Below are 23,668 nucleotides of genomic sequence, written 5' to 3'. Positions count from 1 at the left end.
TTTTGTGTGTGTTTGTGTGTAAAATGTGAACTGAAATGTGATTTTTTACCTTATTGTTTAGAAATGGATAGTTTCTTAATATCATGTATTAAGCAGGAACTACCCCACTTTTTCACTGAATGTGAGAAAGGGAAGCAGTTCTGTACACTTTTTGGATTTGGAAGAATAGTCTAAGCAAAGGAAATTAACTATTGTTTCGTGTTAATAGAGACCGCTGATTGCACTGGGTGGCTTGTTCTTGACCTTCCTCCTTGACATACTACTTTGGAAAGCATTCAAGGGTTACTCTATGTAGATCATTAAGCTTCAGGGATTTTTGGATAGTAAAATGTCTTTATAATGTGACTTGAATGTTATTCACAATATTGAAAGTTAAATGTGTTGTGTGGGGTGTTCTTTGTGGTTACTGCAGCCTTGCCTTCTGTTGAGCAAAATTTGTTATTACCTCCCGAATACTACTAGTTTCCTTTGTTTTGAGTTTTTTACTTAAAAATATCTCTATATGTCTTAGTATGTCAGTTCGAATATAAGTGCTTTGTTTCTAAGTGCAGGATAAATGGCTACAGGGTAATAATTTCACTTGTTTTATATTCGGCTTTTTCATATATATGTGAAATCATCAATTATTTTATTTCAACTAATTATTTCAGTCAAACAAATAGATGAACTGATATGTAGGATCTGAAATGTTTTACATTCAGTCAGGAGTGTGGCCATTATATGTGAACATGACAGTTCTCTACATATCTTCTGGATAATTCATGTGAGGTTAGAATTTTTATACATTGTCTTCTGGATAATTCATGTGAGGTTAGAATTTTTATACATTATCTTCTGGATAATCCATGTGATGTTAGAATTTCTAAGCGTAATCGAGTTGTTACAAGTCAATTTTGAGTATCATGAGAAATATGCAAAAGCAGTAAATAGTTTTGTCCTCATATAATAAACATTTAAGACATTACTCTCAGAGGTTAAATCCCTGTCTGTTGCCTATTTACCTGAGATTTCAGGGGCTGTGCAGTCTCATTAAGTAAAATCCAATTATCTGTGTAGAGGAGAAACAAATATTTCTTACCTCTCTGCCAAAAATGTTATTGATCAGAAGATTACCTGTGGCAAATAACCTGTGTAAGGTCAGAGAGATACTGATACTCATGAAGATAGACATCTATCTTTTTTGTTATTGAGCTGCATGAGCTGCTTGTAAATTTTGGAGATTAATCCTTTCTCAGTTGCTTCATTTGCAAATATTTTCTCCCATTCTGAGGGTTGTCTTTTGGTCTTGTTTATGGTTTCCTTTGCTGTGCAAAAGCTTTTAAGTTTCATAAGGTCCCATTTGTTCATTTTTATTTCCATTTCTCTAGGATCTGGGTCAAAAAGGATCTTGCTGTGATTTATGTCATCGAGTGTTCTGTCTATGTTTTCCTCTAAGAGTTTGATAGTGTCTGGCCTTACATTTAGGTCTTTGATCCATTTTGAGTTTATTTTTGTGTATGGTGTTAGGGAGTGTTCCAATTTCATACTTTTACATGTACCTGTCCAGTTTTCCCAGCACCACTTAATGAAGAGGCTGGCTTTTCTCCATTGTATATTCTTGCCTCCTTTATCAAAGGTAAGGTGACCATATGTGTGTGGGTTTATCTCTGGGCTTTCTATCCTGTACTGTTGATCTATATTTCTGTTTTTGTGCCAGTACCATACTGTCTTGATTACTGTAGCTTTGTAGTATAGTCTGAAGTCAGGGAGCCTGATTCTTCCAGCTCCATTTTTTGTTCTCAAGATTGCTTTGGCTATTTGGGGTCTTTTGTGTTTCCATGCAAATTGTGAAATTTTTTGTTCTAGTTCTGTGAAAAATGCCAGTGGTAGTTTGATAGGGATTGCATTGAATCTGTAGATTGCTTTGGGTATTAGAGTCATTTTCACAATGTTGATTTCTTCCAATCCAAGAACATGGTATATCTCTCCATCTATTTGTATCATCTTTAATTTCTTTCATCATTGTCTTATAATTTTCTGCATACAGGTCTTTTGTCTCCTTAGGTAGGTTTATTCCTAGATATTTTATTCTTTTTGTTGCAATGGTAAATGGGAGTGTTTTCTTAATTTCACTTTCAGATTTTTCATCATTAGTGTATAGAAATGCAAGAGATTTCTGTGCATTAATTTTGTATCCTGCTACTTTACCAAATTCATTGATTAGCTCTAGGAGTTTTCTGGTAGCATCTTTAGGATTCTCTATGTATAGTATCATGTCATCTGCAAACAGTGACAGTTTTACTTCTTCTTTTCCAATTTGTATTCCTTTTATTTCTTTTTCTTCTCTGATTGCTGTGGCTAGGACTTCCAAAACTATGTTGAATAGTAGTGGCGAGAGTGGACATCCTTGTCTTGTTCCTGATCTTAGAGGAAATGCTTTCAGTTTTTCACCATTGAGAATGATGTTTGCTGTGGGTTTGTTGTATATGGCCTTTATTATGTTCAGGTAGGTTCCCTCCATGCCTACTTTCTGGAGAGTTTTTATCATAAATAGCTGTTGAATTTTGTGAAAAGCTTTTTCTGCATCTATTGAGATGATCATATGGTTTTTATTCTTCAGTTTGTTAATATGGTGTATCACATTGATTGATTTGCATATATTGAAGAATCCTTGCATCCCTGGGATAAATCCCACTTGATCATGGTGTCTGATCCTTTTAATGTGTTCTGTTTGCTAGTATTTTGTTGAGGATTTTTGCATCTGTATTCATGAGTGATACTGGTCTCTAATTTTCTTTTTTTGTAGTATGTTTGTCTGGTTTTGGTATCAGGGTGATGGTGGCTTCATAGAATGAGTTTGAGAGTGTTCCTTCCTCTGCAATTTTTTGGAAGAGTTTGAGAAGGATGGGTGTTAGCTCTTCTCTAAATGTTTGATAGAATTCACCTGTGAAGACATCTGGTCCTGGACTTCTGTTTGTTGGAAGATTTTTAATGACAGTTTCAATTTAATTACTGTGATTGGTCTGTTCATATTTTCTATTTCTTCCTGGTTCAGTCTCGGCAGGTTGTACCTTTCTAAGAATTTGTCCATTTCTTTCAGGTTGTCCAAATTATTGGCATAGAATTGCTTGTAGTAGTCTCTTAGGATGCTTTGTATTGCTGCTGTGTCTGTTATAACTTCTCCTTTTTCACTTCTAATTTTATTCATTTGAGTCCTCTCCCTCTTTTTCTTGATGAGTCTGGCTAATAGTTTATCAATTTAGTTTATCTTCTCAAAGAACCAGCTTTTAGTTTTATTGATCTTTGCTGTTGTTTTCTTTGTTTCTATTTCATTTATTTCTTCTCTGATCTTTATGATTTCTTTCCTTCTACTAACTTTGGGTTTTGTTTTTTCTTCTTTCTCTAATTCCTAGGTGTAATGTTAGATTGTTTATTTGAGATTTTTCTTGTTTCTTGAGGTAGGCTTGTACTGCTATAAACTTCCCTCTTAGAACTGCCTTTGCTGCATCCCATAGGTTTTGGATCATTGTACTTTCATTGTAATTTGTCTCTAGGTATTTTTTGATTTCCTCTTTGATTTTTTCAGTCATCTCTTGCTTATTTAGTAACATAGTGTTTAGCCTCCATGTGTTTGTGTTTTTTACTTGTAATTGATTTGTAATCTCATAGCCTTGTGGTCAGGAAAGATGCTTGGTATGATTTCAATTTTCTTAAATTTACTGAGGCTTAATTTGTGACCCAGGATGTGATCTATCCTAGAGAATGTTCCATGTGTATTTGAGAAGAAAGTGTAATCTGCTGTTTTTGGTTGGAATGTCCTGTAAATATCAATTAAATCTATCTGGTCTATTGTGTCATTTAAAGCTTCTGTTTCCTTATTAATTTTCCGTTTGGATGATCTGTCCATTGGTGTAAGTGAGGTGTTCAAGTTCCCCACTGTTGTGTTACTGTCAGTTTCCTCTTTTATAGCTGTTAGCAGTTGCCTTATATATTGTGGTGCTCCTATGTTGGGTGCTTATATATTTATAATTGTTATATCTTCTTGGATTGATCCCTTGATCATTATATAGTGTCCTTCCTTCCTTGTCTCTTATAACATTCTTTATTTTAAGGTTTATTTTTTCTGATATGAGTATTGCTACTCCAGCTTACTTTTGATTTCCATTTGCATGGAATATCTTTTTCCATCCCCTCGCTTTCAGTCTGAATGTGTCCCTAGGTCTGAAGTGGGTCTCTTGTAGACAGCATATATATGGGTCTTGTTTTTGTATCCATTCAGCAAGCCTGTGTCTTTTGGTGGAAGCATTTAATCCATTTACGTTGAAGGTAATTATCGATATGTATGTTCCTATGACCATTTTCTTAATTGTTTTGGGTTAGTTTTTGTAGGTCCTTTTCTTCTCTTGTGTTTCCCACTTAGAGAAGTTTCTTTAGCATTTGTTGTAGAGCTGGTTTGGTGGTGCTGTATTCTCTTAGCTTTTGCTTGTATATAAAGCTTTTGATTTCTCTGTCAAATCTGAATGAGATCCTTGCTGGTTAGAGTAATCTTGGTTGTTGGTCCCTCCCTTTCATCACTTTAAATATATCATGCAACTCCCTTCTGGCTTGTAGAGTTTGTGCTGAGAAATCAGCTGTTAACCTTATGGGAGTTCCCTTGTATTTTATTTGTCATTTTCCCCTTGTTGCTTTCAATAATTTTTCATTGTCTTTAATTTTTGTCAATTTGATTACTATGTGTCTCGGCATGTTTCTCCTTGGGCTTATCCTGCCTGGGACTCTCTGCCCTTCCTGGACTTGGGTGGCTATTTCCTTTCCCATGTTAGGGAAGTTTTCGACTATAATCTCTTCAAATATTTTCTTGGGTCCTTTCTCTCTCTCTTCTCCTTTTGGGACCCCTATAATGCGAATGTTGTTGCATTTAATGTTGTTCCAGAGGTCTCTTAGGCTGTCTTCATTTCTTTTCATTCTTTTTACTTTGTTCTGTGGCAGGAATTCCACCATTCTGTCTTCCAGGTCACTTATCCGTTCTTCTGTCTCAGTTACTCTGCTATTGATTCCTTCTGGTGTATCTTTCATTTCAGTCATTGTATTGTTCATCTCTGTTTGTTTGTTCATTAGTTCTTCTAGGTGTTTGTTCTTTTATTCTTCTAGGTCTTTGTTAAACATTTCTTGTGTCTTCTTGATCTTTGCCTCCATTCTTTTTCCGAGTTCCTGGATCATCTTCACTATCATTATTCTGAATTCTTTTTCTGGAAGGTTGCCTATCTCTACTTCATTTAGTTGTTTTTGGGGGTTTTATCGTGTTCCTTCATGTGGTATATAGCCCTCTGCCTTTTCATCTTGTCTCTCTTTCTGTGATTGTGGTTTTTGTTCCACGGGCTGCAGGATTATAGTTCTTCTTGCTTCTGCTGTCTGCTCTCTGGTGGATGAAGCCTCATCTAAGTGGCTTCTCAGGACACTCCATTCTTTGGAATCAATTCTGAATACATGAGGCAGATTTTTTTTGTAATAAGTTTATTTATTATTTATTTTTTGGCTATGTTGGGTCTTCGTTGCTGTGCAGGCTTTCTCTAGTTGCAGTGAGCAGGGGCTACTCTTTGTTGCAGTGCACATGCTTCTCATTGCAGTGGCTTCTCTTGTTGCACAGCACGGGCTGTAGGTATGTGGGCTTCAGTAGCTGTGCCTCATGGGCTCTAGAGCGCAGGCTCAGTAGTTGTGGCACACGGGCTTATTTGCTCTGCGGCATGTGAGCTCTTTCCGGACCAGGGCTCGAACCCATGTCTCTTGCATTGGCAGGCAGATTCTTAACCACTCTGCCACCAGGGAAGTCCCAAGGCAGTTTTAAATAAGGAAATCAACTGTGATGAAAATTACCTCTTACTCAGCTTTAGAGAGTTAATAACCTAGTGTCTTGTGTATTATGCAAAAGAACATGTTTGAATAATATATTGCCACTTTAATTTCTGGGTTGTTTTGAGACAAATCTATTCAAGGCTTACATAAAAATTAGTATTTTAAATATAAACATGATGAGCTATTTAAAAAAAATTAGTTTGAAAATAGTTTTTCAAACTAAGAATGAAAAAGCCACTGGAACATCTTACAAGTTATCTTGTGTTGTCTGGAGAAGCACATAGAATGACTGAGACATTGCCTTGCACAGATGACATTGCTGAATGTCTGCTGGATGAAAAGTCAGTAAGTAAAACCAGGTGTCTTCTACTTTCTAATGATATTGTAACTCATAGAATTAAACTCTTCTACAAATGTGAAGACTGACGCCAGAGCCAATCCACAGATTTGTACCTTTGTCTTATGAAGGAATAAATCTGCAGATGTGGAAGGACTTACTGCTCTATTTCCACTCACTATTTCCACTCAATTAGTATTAATGCCAATTAATAAATGAAAAAAATATATTTTATAAGAATTCTTCAAAATAAATACAAATGAAAATTTTGCATTTATTGAATCCCATAGGTTATCCTGGAATAGCTGTGTTGATCTTTGCATTGATGGTGCAAAAGTCATGGTGGGTAAAACTGCTGGAAGTTTGGCATGCATCAGGGCTGTGGTACCAGACTATACAGAGTCAATACGTTCCTTATATGAACATACAGAAAACAAAAAACGAAACAGAAAGTAAAATAAGAGAAAGAACAATGGAAAAAGCTAGTTTTTTACAAAGAATGTGTTTGATGAATCATAAATAATATTACTAAATCTTGACCCATGAATACATATCTTTTTATATTCTCCGTGAGAAAATGGGATATAAACAGAACGAACTTCTGCAGCTGACCAAAGTAGGATGGTTATCTTAAGGAAGGGTTTATGTGTGATTATTTTGTTAGGAGATGAACTAACTACTTGATCCATGGAATACCATTCCTCCTTCAAAGAACAATGTCCAAAAACTATGGTTTTCTAAACTTGCCTATTTGGCAGACATCTCAAAAGTGAACAATATGACACTGTACTTCAAGAAAAAGAAAAAGATTAAAGTATGTGTTGCCAATAATGTGCATTTTAAAGACAAAATTGAAAATTGGGAAAACGTTTATCTTTTTAGGGACCTTGACAGCTTCCTAACACTTAAAGACTTTTCTGATAAAATTGAGGTTGGTATTAGCAAATGCGATTGTTTTTCATATTGCATAATGATGAACTGTGTCAGCAAAGTGGATGCTCTTCATAATTCATTGAATCAATAATTTCTGAAAGGGGCGGAGGGAGAAGATGGCGGAAGAGTAAGACGCGGAGATCACCTTCCTTCCCACAGATACAGTAGAAATACATCTACACCTGGAACTGCTCCTACAGAACACCCGCTGAACGCTGGCAGAAAACGTCCGACCTCCAAAAAGGCAAGAAACTCCCCCCGTACTTGGGTAGGGCAAAAGAAAAAAGAAATAACAGAGACAAAAGAATAGGGACGGCACCTGCACCAGTGGGAGGGAGCCGTGAAGGAGGAAAGGTTTCCACGCACTAGGAGCCCCTTCGCGGGCGGAGACTGCGGGGGGCGGAGGGGGGAAGCTTTGGAGCCACGGAGGAGAGCGCAGCCACAGAGGTGCGGAGGGCAAAGCGGAGAGATTCCCGCACAGAGGATCAGTGCCGACCAGCACTCACCAGCCCGAGAGGCTTGTCTGCTCCCCCGCCGGGGCGGGCGGGGCTGGGAGCCGAGGCTTGGGCTTCGGTCGGATCGCAGGGAGAGGACTGGGGCTGGCGGCGTGAACACAGCCTGAAGGGGTTGGCGCACCACAGCTAGCCGGGAGGGAGACCGGGGGAAAAAGTCTGCAGCTGCCGAAGAGGCAAGAGACTTTTTCTTGCCTCTTTGTTTCGCGGCGGGCAAGGAGAGGGGATTCAGAGCGCCGTCTAAACGAACTCCAGAGAAGGGCGCAAGCCGCGGCTATCAGCGCGGATCCCACAGCAACAGGGGCGCAGAGGGAAAAACGGAGAGACTCCCGCACAGAGGCTCGGCGCCGAGCAGCGCTCACCAGCCCGAGAGGCTTGTCTGCTCCCCCGCCGGGGCGGGAGGGGCTGGGAGCCGAGGCTTGGGCTTCGGTCGGATCGCAGGGAGAGGACTGGGGCTGGCGGCGTGAACACAGCCTGAAGGGGTTAGCGCACCACAGCTAGCCGGGAGGGAGACCGGGAAAAGGTCTGCAGCTGCCGAAGAGGCAAGAGACTTTTTCTTGCCTCTTAGTTTCGCTGCGCGCAAGGAGAGGGGATTCAGAGCGCCGCCTAATCCAGAGAAGGGCGCGAGCCGCGGTTATCAGCACGGACCCCAGAGACGGGCGTGAGACGCTGGGGCTGCTGCTGCCGCCTCCAAAAAGCCTGTGTGTGAGCACAGGTCACTCTCCACACCGCCCCTCCCAGGAGCCTGTGCAGCCCGCCACTGCCAGGGTCCCGGGATCCGGGGACAACATCCCCGGCAGAACGCATTGCGCGCCTCAGGCTGGTGCAACGTCACGCCGGCCTCGGCCGCCGCAGGCTCGCCCCGCCTCTTCTGTACCCCTCCCTCCCCGCGGCCTGGGTGAGCCAGAGCCCCCGAAGCAGCTGCTCCTTTAGCCCCGTCCTGTCTGGGCGGGGAACAGACGCCCTCAGGCGACCTACACGCAGAGGCGGGGCCAAATCCAAAGCTGAACCCCAGGAGCTGTGCGAACAGGGAAGAGAAGGGGAAATCTCCCCCAGCAGCCTCAGGAGCAGCGGATTAAAGCTCCACAAACAACGTGATGTGCCTGCATCTGCTGAATACCTGAATAGACAACGAATCATCCCAAATTCAGGAGGGGGACTCTGGGAGCAGGAGATATTAATTTTTCCCCTTTTCCTTTTTTTTGTGAGTGTATATGTATATGCTTCTGGGTGAGATTTTGTCTGTATAGCTTTGCTTTACAATAGCTTTATTTTACTTCACTATATTATAGCCTCTTTCTTTCTTTCTTTCTTTCTTTCTATTTTTTCTCCCTTTTACTCTGAGCTGTGTGGACGAAAGGCTCTTGGTGCTCCAGCCAGGCATCAGGGCCGTGCCTCTGAGGTGGGAGAGCCAACTTCAGAACACTGGTCCACAAGAGACCTCCCAGCTCCACGTAATACCAAACGGCAAAAATCTCCCAGAGATCTCCATCTCAACATCAAGACCCAGCTTCATCCAACGACCAGCAAGCTACAGTGCTGGACACCCTATGCCAAACAACTAGCTAGACAGGAACACAACCCCATCCATTAGCAGAGAGGCTGCCTAAAATCATAATAAGGCCACAGACACACCAAAATACACCAGCAGACGTGGACGTGCCCACCAGAAAGACAAGATCTAGCCTCATCCACCAGAACTCAGGCACTAGTTCCCTCCACCAGGAAGCCTACACAACCCACTGAACCAACCTTAGCCACTGGGGACAGATACCAAAAACAACGGGAACTACGAACCTGCAGCCTGTGAAAAGGAGACCCCAAACACAGTAAGATAGGCAAAATGAGACGACAGAAAAACACACAGCAGATGAAGGAGCAGGCTCAAAACACACTGGACTTAACAAATGAAGAGGAAATAGGTAGTCTACCTGAGAAAGAATTCAGAATAATGATAGTAAGGATGATCCAAAATCTTGGAAATAGAATAGACAAAATGCAAGAAACATTTAACAAGGATGTAGAAGAACTAAAGAGGAACCAAGCAATGATGAAGAACACAATAAATGAAATTAAAAATACTCTAGATGGGATCAATAGTAGAATAACTGAGGCAGAAGAAAGGATAAGTGACCTGGAAGATAAAATGGTGGAAATAACTACTACAGAGCAGGATAAAGAAAAAAGAATGAAAAGAACTGAGGACAGTCTCAGGGACCTCTGGGACAACATTAAATGCTCCAACATTCGAATTATAGGGGTACCAGAAGAAGAAGAGAAAAAGAAAGGGACTGAGAAAATTTTTGAAGAGATTATAGTTGAAAACTTCCCTAATATGGGAAAGGAAATAGTTAAGCAAGTCCAGGAAGCACAGAGAGTCCCATACAGGATAAACCCAAGGAGGAACACGCCAAGACACATATTAATCAAACTGTCAAAAATTAAATATAAGGAAAACATATTAAAGGCAGCAAGGGAAAAAAAACAAATAACACACAAGGGAATCCCCATAAGGTTAACATCTGATCTCTCAGCAGAAACTCTGCAAGCCAGAAGGGAGTGGCAGGATATACTTAAAGTGATGAAGGAGAAAAACCTATAACCAAGATTACTCTACCCAGCAAGGATCTCATTCAGATTCGATGGAGAAATTAAAACCTTTACAGACAAGCAAAAGCTGAGAGAGTTCAGCACCACCAAACCAGCTTTACAACAAATGCTAAAGGAACTTCTCTAGGCAAGAAACACAAGAGAAGGAAAACACCTACAATAACAAACCCAATACATTTAAGAAAATGGGAATAGGAACATACATATCGATAATTACCTTGAATGTAAATGGATTAAATGCTCCCACCAAAAGACACAGGCTGGCTGAATGGATACAAAAACAAGACCCATATATATGCTGTCTACAAGAGACCCACTTCAGACCTAGAGACACATACAGATTGAAAGTGAGGGGATGGAAAAAGATATTCCATGCAAATGGAAATCAAAAGAAAGCTGGAGTAGCAATTCTCATATCAGACAAAATAGACTTTAAAATAAAGACTATTACAAGAGACAAAGAAGGACACTATATAATGATCAAGGGATCGATCCAAGAGGAAGGTATAACAATTGTAAATATTTATGCACCCAACATAGGAGCACCTCAATACATAAGGCAAATACTAACAGCCATAAAAGGGGAAATTGACAGCAACACAATCATAGTAGGGGACTTTAACACCCCACTTTCACCAATGGACAGATCATCCAAAATGAAAATAAATAAGGAAACACAAGCTTTAAATGATACATTAAACAATATGGACTTAATTGATATTTATAGGACATTCCACCCAAAAACAACAGAATACACATTTTTCTCAAGTGCTCATGGAACATTCTCCAGGATAGATCATATCTTGGGTCACAAATCAAGCCTTGGTAAATTTAAGAAAATTGAAATCGTATCAAGTATCTTTTCCGACCACAACACTATGAGACTAGATATCAATTACAGGAAAAGATCTGTAAAAAATACAAACACATGGAGGCTACACAATACATTACTTAATAACGAAGTGATTACTGAAGAAATCAAAGGGGAAATCAAAAAATACCTAGAAACAAATGACAACGGAGACACGACGACCCAAAACCTATGGGACGCAGCAAAAGCAGTGCTAAGAGGGAAGTTTATAGCAATACAAACCTACCTCAAGAAACAGGAAACATCTCGAATAAACAACCTAACCTTGCACCTAAAGCAATTAGAGAAAGAAGAACAAAAAAACCCCAAAGCCAGCAGAAGGGAAGAAATTATAAAGATCAGGTCAGAAATAAATGAAAAAGAAATGAAGGAAGCAATAGCAAAAATCAATGAAACTAAAAGCTGGTTCTTTGAGAAGATAAACAAAATTGATAAACCATTAGCCAGACTCATCAAGAAAAAAAGGGAGAAGACCCAGATCAATAGAATTAGAAATGAAAAAGGAGAAGTAACCACTGACACTGCAGAAATACAAAAGATCATGAGAGATTACTACAAGCAACTCTATGCCAATAAAATGGACAACCTGGAAGAAATGGACAGATTCTTAGAAATGCACAAACTGCCAAGACTGAACCAGGAAGAAATAGAAAATATGAACAGACCAATCACAAGCACTGAAATTGAAACTGTGATTAAAAACCTTCCAACAAACAAAAGCCCAGGACCAGATGGCTTCACAGGCGAATTCTATCAAACATTTAGAGAAGAGCTAACACCTATCCTTCTCAAACTCTTCCAAAATATTGCAGAGGGAGGAACACTCCCAAACTCATTCTACGAGGCCACCATCACCCTGATACCAAAACCAGACAAAGATGTCACAAAGAAAGAAAACTACAGGCCAATATCACTGATGAACATAGATGCAAAAATCCTCAACAAAATACTAGCAAACAGAATCCAACAGCACATTAAAAGGATCATACACCATGATCAAGTGGGGTTTATCCCAGGAATGCAAGGATTCTTCAATATACGCAAATCAATCAATGTGATACACCATATTAACAAATTGAAGGAGAAAAACCATATGATCATCTCAATAGATGCAGAGAAAGCTTTTGACAAAATTCAACACCCATTTATGATAAAAGCCCTGCAGAAAGTAGGCATAGAGGGAACTTTCCTCAACATAATAAAGGCCATATATGACAAACCCACAGCCAACATTGTCCTCAATGGTGAAAAACTGAAACCATTTCCACTAAGATCAGGAACAAGACAAGGTTGCCCACTCTCACCACTATTATTCAACATAGTTCTGGAAGTCCTAGCCACAGCAATCAGAGAAGACAAAGAAATAAAAGGAATCCAAATCGGAAAAGAAGAAGTAAAGCTGTCACTATTTGCAGATGACATGATACTATACATAGAGAATCCTAAAGATGCTACCAGAAAACTCCTAGAGCTAATCAATGAATTTGGTAAAGTAGCAGGATACAAAATTAATGCACAGAAATCTCTTGCATTTCTATACACTAATGATGAAAAATCTGAAAGTGAAATTAAGAAAACACTCCCATTCACCATTGCAACAAAAAGAATAAAATATCTAGGAATAAACCTACCTAAGGAGACAAAAGACCTGTATGCAGAAAATTATAAGACACTGATGAAAGAAATTAAAGATGATACAAGTAGATGGAGAGATATACCATGTTCCTGGATTGGAAGAATCAACATTGTGAAAATGACTCTACTTCCCAAAGCAATCTACAGATTCAGTGCAATCCCTATCAAACTACCACTGGCATTTTTCACAGAACTAGAACAAAAAATTTCACAATTTGTATGGAAACACAAAAGACCCCGAATAGCCAAAGCCATCTTGAGAACGAAAAATGGAGCTGGGGGAATCAGGCTCCCTGACTTCAGACTATATTACAAAGCTTCAGTAATCAAGACAGTTTGGTACTGGCACAAAAACAGAAATATAGATCAATGGAACAGGATAGAAAGCCCAGAGATAAACCCACACACATATGGTCACCTTATCTTTGATAAAGGAGGCAAGCATATACAGTGGAGAAAAGACAGCCTCTTCAATAAGTGGTGCTGGGAAAATTGGACAGGAACATGTAAAAGTATGAAATTAGAACACTCCCTGACACCATGCTCAAAAATAAACTCAAAATGGATTAAAGACCTAAGTGTAAGGGCAGACACTATCAAACTCTTAGAGGAAAACATAGGCAGAACACTCTATGACATACATCACAGCAAGATTCTTTTTGACCCAGCTCCCAGAGAAATGGAAATAAGAACACAAATAAACAAATGGGACCTAATGAAACTGAAAAGCTTTTGCACAGCAAAGGAAACCATAAACAAGACCAAAAGACAACCCTCAGAATGGGAGAAAATATTTGCAAATGAAGCAACTGACAAAGGATTAATCTCCAAGATTTACAAGCAGCTCATGCAGCTCAATAACAAAAAAACGAACAACCCAATCCAAAAGTGGGCAGAAGATCTAAATAGACATTTCTCCAAAGAAGATATACAGATGGCCTACAGACACATGAAAGAATGCTCAACATCATTAATCATTAGAGAAATGCAAATCAAAACTACAATGAGATATCATCTCACACCGGTCAGAATGGCCATCATCAAAAAATCTAGAAACAATAAATGCTGGAGAGGGTGTGGAGGAAAGGGAACACTCTTGCACTGTTGGTGGGAATGTAAATTGATACAGCCACTATGGAGAACAGTATGGAGGTTCCTTAAAAAACTACAAATAGAACTACCATATGACCCAGCAATCCCACTACTGGGCATATACCCTGAGAAAACCATAGGTCAAAAAGAGTCATGTACCAAAATGTTCATTGCAGCTCTATTTACAATAGCCAGGACATGGAAGCAACCTAAATGTCCATCGACAGATGAATGGGTGAAGAAGATGTGGCACATATATACAATGGAATATTACTCAGCCATAAAAAGAAATGAAATGGAGGTATTTGTAATGAGGTGGATGGAGTTAGAGTCTGTCATACAGAGTGAAGTAAGTCAGAAAGAGAAAAACAAATACAGTATGCTAACACATATATACGGAATCTAAGGGGAAAAAAAAAAAGGCCATGAAGAACCTAGTGGCAAGACGGGAATAAAGACACAGACCTACTAGAGAATGGACTTGAGGATATGGGGAGGGGGTGGGGTGAGATGTGACAGGGTAAGAGAGTGTCATGGACATATATACACTACCAAATGTAAAATAGATAGCTAGTGGGAAGCAGCTGCACAGCACAGGGAGATCAGCTCGGTGTTTTGTGACCACCTAGAGGGGTGGGATGGGGAGGGTGGGAGGGAGGGAGATGCAAGAGGGGAGAGAAATGGGAACATATTGTATATGTATAACTGATTCACTTTGTTATAAAGCAGAAGCTAACACACTATTGTAAGGCAATTAAACTTCAATAAAGATGTTAAAAAAAAAAAAAAATCAGGATTTAGCACAGATGTAGAGAACAAACATATGGACACCAAGGGGGGGAAGCGGGCGGGGGTGGTGGTGGTGGTGGTGGGATGAATTGGGAGATTGGGATTGACATATACACACTAATATGTATAAAATAGATAACTAATAAGAACCTGCTGTATAAAAATAAATAAAATTCAAAAAAAAAAATAATTTCTGAAAGACCAATGCACAGTGTTACAAAATCATGCATGGGTAAAAGTTTGAGATACACTGACAGTTCTAAATGTAACATAGTAAGAAAAGTTTTCAGAATGATTTTAGCTTCCACGTTGTGACTAACTTTTAAGAACTACTACTTACTGAGTTTTGCTGTGCCTTCAAAGAATATTGACAATTATCTATAAAGGCTGTTAGAGACTCTTCCCTTTTCTCATATGTCCACATGAGTACAGATTCTCTCTATATACTTCAACCAAAATAATGTGTAAGAGCAGATTGAAATCAGAAACAGATGTGTGAAAACAGCTATTTTTTTTTTTATTTAGCCCCACATTAAGATATTTGCAAAAATGTAAAACAAAGCCACTCCTCTCACTATTTCATTGGTTTTGTAAAATATAGTATCTTTGATAAAAAATTGTTACTTGTATTAGCAAGAAGTAGGTTTATTGTTATTTTGAATGAAATAATAGATCTTTTAAAAATGTCTTTTTTAATTTCAAATAACATAATTACCTCTGTGTGTGTGTAATCTACAAAAACAGAAACATTGTGAGGTCCTCAGTACAATTTGTGAGCATAATCAAGGCCTGAGATTAAAGCAAAATGTAAGAACAATAGCCCCAGCCCATGGGCTATATCAGTGAATGAAATAGAAACCCTTGTCCTCATGGAGCTACCTGTGTTCTTCTGGGTTTATTATCTATCCTGTGTTTCAGATTTCTGATTCTTTCTAGAGCATTTTGAAACTAAAATGAGAAATGGGAAAAAAATAATTACAAATCATTACATTCCTTTTGTCATACTTCTTGACTTTTTAAAAACATTTATTTAAATCCTATTTTTTTTAAAGATTTTCTTTTTTGATGTGGACCATTTTTAAAGTCTTTATTGAATTTGTTACAATATTGTGTCTGTTTTATATTTTGGTTTCTTGGCCGCGAGGCATGTGGGATCTTAGCTCCCTGACCAGGGATCAAACCCGTAGTCCCTGCGTTGGAAGGCAAAGTCTTAACCACCGGACCACCAGGGAAGTCCCTCATTCCTATTTTTAACCATTTTGAGGTCATCTGCAGTTATATTTCCTGAATTACTATGTAAAACTCTTCCAACTACTATCACCATTCTTATTAATATGATAATATTTTCAGTTTGCCAGCTTATAAAATTTTTAGCATATCCTTATTTTCCTACTTTTGAAAACACATTTAAAAGTAAATTGTTTTTCCTATTCAACTAAATTATTGCATTTTATTTCAAAAATTTTTTTTGCATAAATGTTAGTGATGCATGTTCATTTAGTATAGAGATTTTATTTACACAGTGGACAAATTAATTTGTGAGAGTAGGTTTTTGGCAAAAAATTGTAGCAAAAGTTAATTCTACTAAGCATCATTATAAATGTTTATAATTATTATTTATCAGCAACACTGGTAAATTTGCTTAGCTTTTTCTAAGTTTATGGTGTAAAGAAACATTAGTTCTACTACACATCACCATGAAGTACAGAATATTAGAAAGAATCTCAAAGCCAAACAAAATCAGAATATTTTGTATGTTCATGTCTTGAATTTATCTATGCTATTACTTAACATTGTACTGTTAGTGAATTTCTTATTTCTTAACTGCATGCAATTTTTTGTTGCATTCACATATTTAAAATCCAGTTAATGAATGCATTATTTGCCTACTGAGAGAATAGTTCTGACTTCATCATTTTTGCTTTTCTTCTGAAAATAGATAGCACCTTTATTTGTTAACAAATTGAGAATCCTGTGTCCTTTCATGCTTTTTTAAATGCTATACTCTGAACCCATGCAGAGAAGATAATTCTGAAAAGTTGTGGAGCAATAAAAGAATGTGAGAATACCTAAATTATATCAGAAGCAAGATTTTTTTAAAGGTGAGGTTTGGGAGGGTATGTCATTAATTTCTTTTAAAAGTAGAAAAAAGGACAGAGATCTTTTCATTGTGAAAAATGTTTTTAAACATTCAGTTAAGATTTGATTAATTATCTGAATAAATGTGTAGAATCAAGGATGTTGATAATATTTGAAAGGATGTTACTTTTTTTTGAGAGGCTTGAAACAGACTGTCTCTGACATTATGATTTCATATATTTCTCTTTTGTAAATTAATTTGAATACCCAGTTGTTTCATACAGTTTTTTTGGGATTTTTTTTGAATATATTTGGAAGAATTCTAAGAAAATCCCCAATGACCCACACCATTTTATAATCCTCACCCAAGGGGCATGGGTAGGACCTGTTCCTGTGTTCTAACTAGTATACATCACACAGGTGAGTTCTTTGCAAATGTAATTAAAGTCCCGAATCAGTCGACTTTAAGTTAATAAAAAAGAAATTATCCCAGTGGTCCTGACTGATGAGGTGAGCCCTTCAACAAAGAGTCTAGAGGTGAGAAAAATCTTTCTTAGTTTATCCTGGAAGAAATGAGTCATCATATATTCTGCAACTTCAAGGGAATAAATCTACTCAAACCACATAAGCTTGGAAGAGAACTTTAAATTTCAGATAAGATCCAGACCTGGCTAACATCTTGGTTGCAGTTCTGTGAGGCTTTTAGCAGAGGACTCAGCTAGGCTGTGCCCAAACCTCCTGATCCATCAAAATGTGAGAAAATACTGAAAGTTGTTTTAAGCCACTGAGTTAGTGATAATTTATTACAGAACAAATGAAAACTAATACACTGAGTGTTGAAGTGTTTGAGGTAGAATATAACCAGGTTTATTAATTCTTCACTTCCTTATTAATTCTTCACTTCCTAGGCTGGGTAGCTTATGACAGGGAAGAGATTTTGTAGAGTTGGCTAAATGAGAATAGCTGGGTACTCTGAGTGAGAAGATTGAATTGGTTCTACTGACAGATATTTGGGTATATGTATGCTAAAGAAAGAATATTTGGAAAAAAAAATCTCACAACAGGGCCAAGGAATAAAGCTTTATGTATCAAGATAATTATATATAGTTCAAAATTTCTATATATGATGGGCAACTATCATTCAGGAGAGGGTTTATGTGAGTCTCAGTTGATAATAGGTGGAAGATCAAATATAAGGTCCAAAGTTATATAGAGTAATCAATATTTTGCAAAACTGGAAATTGGTCTCATATGGTATTTTGATTATTCTTAGAAAAATGTGAAAGTAAAATAGCCTTTTAAACTCTAAGATTCCCCCCCACCATGATCTCAAGTTTCAGATATGTATGCATTACAAAAATTGTTAAAGGAAGTTCTTTGGACAAAAGGAAAATGACACCAGTTGGAAATTTAGAAATACAGAAAATAATGTAGAACGCTAGAGGTGGTAAATATGTGTAAAATACATTAATTAAAAAAATTTCTTTATGATAATTGAATCAGCTTTGTATTCTTGGAATTAATCCCGTTTGGTTGTGGTGTATAACTGTTTATACATTGCTGGATTTTATTTGCAAATATATTTTTGAAAATTTTTACATCTAGGTTCATGAAGATATTAGTCTGTAGTTTCCTTTCTTGTAGCTCTTTATCTAGTTTTGGTATGAAGATAATGCTGGCCTCGTAGAATGAGTGAAGAAGTATTCGTTCTGCTTTTATTTTCTGAAAGATTGTCATAAATAGTTATCATTTATTCTTTAAATGTTTGGTAGAATTCAGCAGTGTAACCACATGGGCCTGGTGCTTTCTTTTCTGGAAGGTTATTAATTGTTGATTCAATTTCTTTAATACAAAAAACCCTACTCAGGTTATCTATTTTTCCTTAAGTGGGTTTTAATAGTTTGTGTCTTTTCAGGAATTGGACCATTTCATCTGTTATCAAATTTGTGGGCATAGAGTTTGTTATCCTTTTAATGTTTGTGGGGCCAGGCATGATGACGACTTCTTTGTTTCTGACATCAATAACTGTTATCCTCTCTCTTTTTTTTCTTAGTTTGTCTGGCTAGAGTTCTATCAATTTTATTAATCCTTTTTATGGAACTAACTTCTGGTTTTCTTGACTTTTTTTCTGTTATTTTACTGTTTTCAGTTTATTGATTTCTGCTTTAATTTTTTTCTTCATTTGCTTTGGACTTAAGTTGCACTTTTTCTAGTTTCCTGAAGTTTTAGTTTAGATTTGTAATTTTAGATCTTCTTTTCTATGATATGCATTCAATGATATAAATTGCCCCTAAGCACTGTTTTCACTGCACCCCACACATTTTCATAAGTTGAATTTTCATTTTTACTAATTCAATATATTTTAATATATTTTGAGAATTCTTTTTAGTCCATATGTTATTTAGGAGTATGTTATTTAATCTCCAAGTGTTTGAGGATTTTCCGGCTATCTTTCTGTTATTTATTATTAGTTTAATTCTGTTGTGGTTTGAGAAGATACTTTATATAAATTTCTAACTTTTAATTTTGTTTGGGTGTGTTTGATGGCCCAGTGTGGACTATATTAGTAAATGTTCCATCTGACCTTGAGAAGAATGTGTTGGAATGTGCTGTTGTTGGATAAAGTATTCTATAAATGTTAATTATATTGGTTGATTAATAGTGGTATTCGTGTCACTTGTATCTTTACTGATTTTCCGACTGCTTGATCTGTCAACGACTGTAAGGGGAATAATAAATTTTCAACTGTAACAGTAGATTCATCTCTTTCTCCTTGCAGTTTTATCATTTTTTGCCTCATGTATCTTTGATCTGAAGTGTGCTTTGTCTGAAATTAATATAACTACTCCAGTTTCTTTTGATTAGTGTCAACGTAGTATATCTTTGTCCATTTCTTTACTTTTAACCTGAGTCTTCATATTTAAAGTGGATTTATTGTAGTCAACATATAGCAGGGTCTTGTTTGTGTATTTGTTTTATAATCTACTCTGATAATGTGTCATTTAACTGGTATTATTTAGACTATTCTAATTTAAAATTATTTTTGATATAGTTGGATTAATATCTAGTGTGATTTTTAAAAATTTAATTGTATAATGCACATTAGGTAAAATTTAACATCTTAACCATTTTAAGTGTATAGTTTAGTAGTATATATTCACTTTATTGTGCAGTCTCCAGAACTTTTTAATCTTGCAAAACTGGAACTCCCTATCCATTAAACAATAACTAACCATTTCCCCACTCCCTGGCAACCACCATTCCCCTTTCTATTTCTATGAAACTGACTACTCTAGATATCTCATATAAGTGAAATCATACAGTACTTATCTTTTTGTGACTGACTTATTTCACCTAGTATAATTTTCTCAAGGTTCATCCATTTTGCAGCATTTGTCAGAATTTCCTCCCTATTGAAGGCTAAATAATATTCCACTGTATGTATATACTGCATTTTTTTGTTTATTCATTTATCCATGGAAGTACACTTGGGTTCCTTGTACCTCTTGACTGTTGTGAATAATGCTTTTATGAATACAGGTGCACAAATACCTCTTTGAGACCCTGTTTTGGGTTCTTTTGGATATATACCCAGAAGTGGAATTTGTGGATCATGTGGTAATTCTATGTTTAATTTTTTGAGGAACTGCCGTACTATTTCACATAGTGGCTTCACCATTTTACATTCCCACCAAGAGTACAGAGGGGTTCCAATTTCTCCACATCCTCACTAATACTTGTTAGTTTTCTGGTGTTTTGATAGCAGCCATACTAGTAGGTATGAGGTGGTATTTTGTAGTTTTGATCATAGTATTTCTGTAATGATCAGTGATGATGATCATCTGTTAATATGTTTGGTGACCATTTGTATATCTTTGGAGAAATGTCTATTCAAGTCCTTTGCCCATTTCTGAATTGGTTTGTTTTTTGTTGTTGTTGCATTTTAGGATTTCTCTATATATTCTGGATATTGATTCTTTGTCAAATATGTGATTTAAAAATATTTTCTCCCATTCTGTGGGCTCCCATTTTATTTTATTTATAATGCCCTTTGATGCATGAAAGTTTTTAATTTTGAAGTTCAGTTAGTTTGTTTTTTCTTTTGTTACCTGTGCCTTTGGTGTTATATCCAAGAAATTATTGCAAAACCTGAAGTCCCAAAGCTTTTTCCTTACGTCTTCTTTTATAGTTTTACATCTTATATTTAGGTCTTTGATCCATTTTGAGTTAGTTTTTGTATCTAGTATAAGGTAAGGGTCCAACCTCATTCTTTTACATGTGGATATCTAGTATTCCTGGCATCATTTGTTGAAGGGTTTATACTGTGTTTTTAACTATTTTCACTTCATTTGTATTGGGGTGGCCCAAAAGTTCGTTCAGGGGTTTCCATAAGATGGTATGGAAAACTCCAAATGAACTTTTTGGCTAACCCAGTATTTGTTCTTTCCTCCTCTGTCTTTTACTGTCTCCTCTGGTTTAATTGAGTACTTCATAAAATAACCATTTTATGTCCTTCCTTAGCATATCATTTATACTTACTTTAAAAGTTTGTTAGAAGTTGCCCTAGAGTTTGCAATATATATGTTTAGCTAATAATAACTCATCTTCAAATAAGCTGTTTTTCTTCAAGTGTAGTGCAGGTATCTTATAACAGTTTTCCCAGTAGCTTGCTCCCTCCCCTTTGGCATTGCAGTCATTCATTTTACTTAAGCAGTTGTCTTTTTGATTCATAATAATTCTGAACTTTGTTTTAAACATTTCTTTAAGGACAGATCTGCTGATCACCGATTCCTTCTGTCTTACTTTTTCACTAAGATTAACCATAGGGAATTGAAATGAGATCTTCCCTATGATAGATATTCTCTTACCAATTCCCACTCTTCTTTCATAAAATATCATTTGTATGACTTATTTAATTGTATAACTGCATAAGGAACTAATGATGGATTTTGGAGTGCAAAAAAATTAATTTATCATAGAAAAAAAATCCCAGAGTTTCAAGCTGAAAATCCCTGGAGAATACCTGTAAAGAAATACTGTCCTATTAATTTATTATATTATCTCAAATAAAGAATTTGATGCCATGGGATTAGAGCACTAACAAGGCCTTTGGAGTCAAAGCATCTTTATCTCCAAAAGCTTTTGCCTGTCAGTGCAGAACAAATGAAATCAAATGATACAGAATCAAACAAAAGGAGGAAAAAAAAGCTTTCTTTCTAGCCTGGGAAATGAACTGCTATTGGACCTATTCTCAAATGCGTATGTTTTAGAATAATCAAAAGGTAAAATAAAAAATAAAAAAATTTTAGCAGTGAATAAATGTATACTTAAAACACAACATAAAGAAATGAAACTGGTTCAGAAGAAAAAGAAGCTGAATAAATTAGTATAGTTACAGTAAAATAGAGTTAAAATAATACAAACCAAGGCCTTAAAATGGGAAGAGAATGCTAAATACACTCCAAGGAAGAGAAAAGTGAATTTTATTCAAAAGTGCATATAGAAGATGTTAAAAAAGAGTTAAATAAGTCACCAGGTATTTTGTTCCTATTTAATCTCTTAATACCAAAAGTCAACAAATACAAAAATGAAGATAATTATGGAAAAAAAATCCAAATTTTTAAAGGTTTAATAATGATAAGACAAAAACACAAAATTAAAGATACTTTTAAGAAATAAGGCAGGTTAAAATGTATGCTTTAAGAAAAAAATCATACTGTAGGATAATTAAAATGTTATCAGCTCAGATTGTTACTGGAAAGATGAAGGGTGGAGATAATTAACCACAGACAGCAGTTCAAAATGTAAAAGTGGGTAAACTGAGATAGAGACAAAAATCAGAAGTTAATAACCCACAGGCCCTCATGCTCATTGTCTTCAGTAGGTTGGAATTTACTACAATAAGATCCTCAGGACAGGATTCTTCAGTGAAAAGCCAAGAAAAGTGAGCACTGGTACTGGAAAGCTTGCTATATCTGCTTAACCAGAGCTCTTCCACACTCTGAGGCTTGAAGGAAATTGTGAGATTGTATAAGCCTATGGAGTATTTGGTTATCACATATTCCAGACAACCTGTTCATTAATCAGTGCAGCGTGCATATAGTTAGTGGTATTAGATTTCCATTTGTGTTCAAATTTAATGTAATTTTTATTTAAATAGAGAAAATAGAAAAGAAAAAGAAAAAAAATATTAACAACTTGTGCTTAAAATGATTTGTAAGAACCAGGAAAAATATGTTCAGAAAAAGATGACAATTAATACACCATTTCTAATTAAATTAATTTTCTTCAGAGAAACATTTCACAGATTGACAAATATATTTTTAAAAAATGAAGGAAGTTATTTATAGCTGACTCTTTCCTTCCAGTGTATTCCCCGTTGGTCCTATTAGAACACCTAACAGGGTCCTGTTTAGTGAACTGTTAATGTTCGTGCATTAAATGACCATAATGCCAAAGAGTTAATGCCCCTACAGAAGTGCTGACTTCTTCCCAATGATCAGTGATTGCTCTGAAGAAGTTTAGCTGAATGTGGTTGCAATTATAAGCTAAATGATTCTTAGGAATAACTCTTCCATGACAAATAACTATTCCCATGTCTCTCCCCCAGCACGTTATGAACCTCCCAACTTCAGTGTGATTTCTCTACTAGTTCATCCATGAGAGAATGAAGAGCCAGATTGGACCCTTTAATAGCCTTTCCTTACTGGCCTTATTGCTAATGAGGGGATGTGGGATGAATCATTGGAGAAGACTTTTGATCCTTGCATTGCTGTTATCTGACCTCTTACTTGAATGATTTGTGAGGTTATTCTCTCTGTTGAAATATGTAGTAGTTGAAGAGAGTACGGTTTACATACTTGGAGTGACTAGGTGAGTCCCAGTGTGGGTCCAGAACAAGGTCTTTGGAGTCAAAGCATCTTTATCTCCAAAAGCTTTTGCCTGTCAGTGCACCTGTCATTAAGTTATTCATTCACT

The sequence above is a fragment of the Balaenoptera acutorostrata genome, chromosome 1, assembly GCF_949987535.1.
Source record: "Balaenoptera acutorostrata chromosome 1, mBalAcu1.1, whole genome shotgun sequence".
Classification (NCBI taxonomy): domain Eukaryota; kingdom Metazoa; phylum Chordata; class Mammalia; order Artiodactyla; family Balaenopteridae; genus Balaenoptera; species Balaenoptera acutorostrata.
The sequence above is the reverse complement of the archived record's forward strand: the minus strand, read 5'-3'. Positions refer to the sequence as shown.